This window comes from Myotis myotis, unplaced genomic scaffold, assembly GCF_014108235.1.
Source record: "Myotis myotis isolate mMyoMyo1 unplaced genomic scaffold, mMyoMyo1.p scaffold_m19_p_2, whole genome shotgun sequence".
Taxonomy (NCBI): domain Eukaryota; kingdom Metazoa; phylum Chordata; class Mammalia; order Chiroptera; family Vespertilionidae; genus Myotis; species Myotis myotis.
The window spans coordinates 35,926,384-35,927,852 of record NW_023416324.1 but is presented as its reverse complement, the minus strand read 5'-3'; the positions used below and the strand labels follow the sequence as shown (position 1 = coordinate 35,927,852).

The window sequence follows — 1,469 nt, the reverse complement described above, 5'->3', positions numbered from 1 at the left end:
TTACCTCCAAATACAGTCATATTCTGAGGTCCTGGGGGTTAGGACTTCAGCACGTGAATTTTGGCCTATAACAGGGGCATGCTGATGCTTTATTTTGATGGGACCCTGTGTTAGTGTCCTAAGGATGTCCTAACAAGTGAGCACAGAGTGGGTAGCTTAAAACAACCAAGACTGGTTTGGTCCACAGTTCTGGAGGCTAGAAGTCCCAAATCCAAGTGTAGGAAGGCCAGGCTCTCTCTCCAAAGGCTCTTGGCAGGTTCCTTCTTAGCCTCTCCCAGCTTCTGGGGTTTCCTGGAAATGCTTGGCATTCCTTGGCTGGTAGCCATATCATCCCAATCTCTGCCTCCATCTGCACATGCGTCCTCCTCTTTGTGCCCCTGTGTGCAAACTTCCTTCTTCTTATAAGCCCCTCCATGCAATATGGCCTCACGTAACTTGATTACATCTGCAAAGACCCTGTTTCCAAATAAAGTCACATCCACAGGTACTGGGATCTAGGGCTGGAGTATATCTTTTTGGGGGACACAATTCAACCCCCAACAGACCCATTCTCCTTACTCCCCTGCCCTCCTGCCCTCTGAGCTGCCCAGGTGCCATTATTTTGCTTAAAGGTTGAAAGAGCGTGCTAACCAGCTTTCCCAGCTTTCCTTGCTCAGTGCCTTTTTTTTTTTTTCTTTAAAAAATAATATGGAACACTTGAATTTGTGGGTCATCCTTGCGCAGGGGCCATACTAACTTACTCTGTATCATTCTAATTTTAGTATATGTGCTGCCGTAGCGAGCCTCCTCAATGCTTTTTTAAATGACTAACATCTTTCTGTTTCCTGCCCCTTTTCCCTCCCTCTTTCTTTTTTTCTTTTTTCCTCCCCCTTCTCCCTGGACCTCTCTTTTTTGTCTCTCTGTTCTGCCTCTCACTCCCCCCTCCCCTTACACCAGGTCCCCGGCCTCCTCCCCCTCCTTGCTGAGGCATCTGCCCAGAGGACACCGTTTTTTTCTAAGATGTGAAGGCCAGGAAGAACTAGAAAAATCCCGAATCTCTGCTTTGCTCTAGTGACCACACGGCGGCTTTCATTCCCAGCTTGTCATGGATTGGCTCTGCTTTTTTCAAGCATTTTATAATAATTATTTGGTTTTTTATCCTTCTGAATTCTCTCTGGAATTAATAAAGTTAAAAAAAAAAAAAACCCTGGTTGTTTCCTCCTTCTAAGGAAGCCCCAAATTGAGATGGGTTAGTTAATCAACTCGAGTCCACTCCCTGCCCAGCGGAGGGGACCGTGTTGGTCCCTCGCTAACAGGGGCCCGCCACGGGCCACGTGTGGGGTTTGCGCAGGGACCACGGTAGCATACCATTACGCCATTTCCTACATTTTATTGCCAGTGCCTGCAGCCTCCACCAGGTTTTTTCCAGGCTGCTCTTTGAGATCTGGTTGGTCCAAATCTTGGTTCATTGCCCTCACTAAGCACTAGAG

General features: G+C 47.6%; 1 non-coding gene across 1 annotated transcript; it reads right to left on the bottom strand.

The window, feature by feature from the left end:
* Positions 1–678: 678 nt before the first annotated feature.
* Positions 679–783, bottom strand: LOC118677880. Its single transcript, XR_004974599.1, has one exon. It is a non-coding gene; the product is annotated as a U6 spliceosomal RNA (small nuclear RNA).
* Positions 784–1,469: the final 686 nt, after the last annotated feature.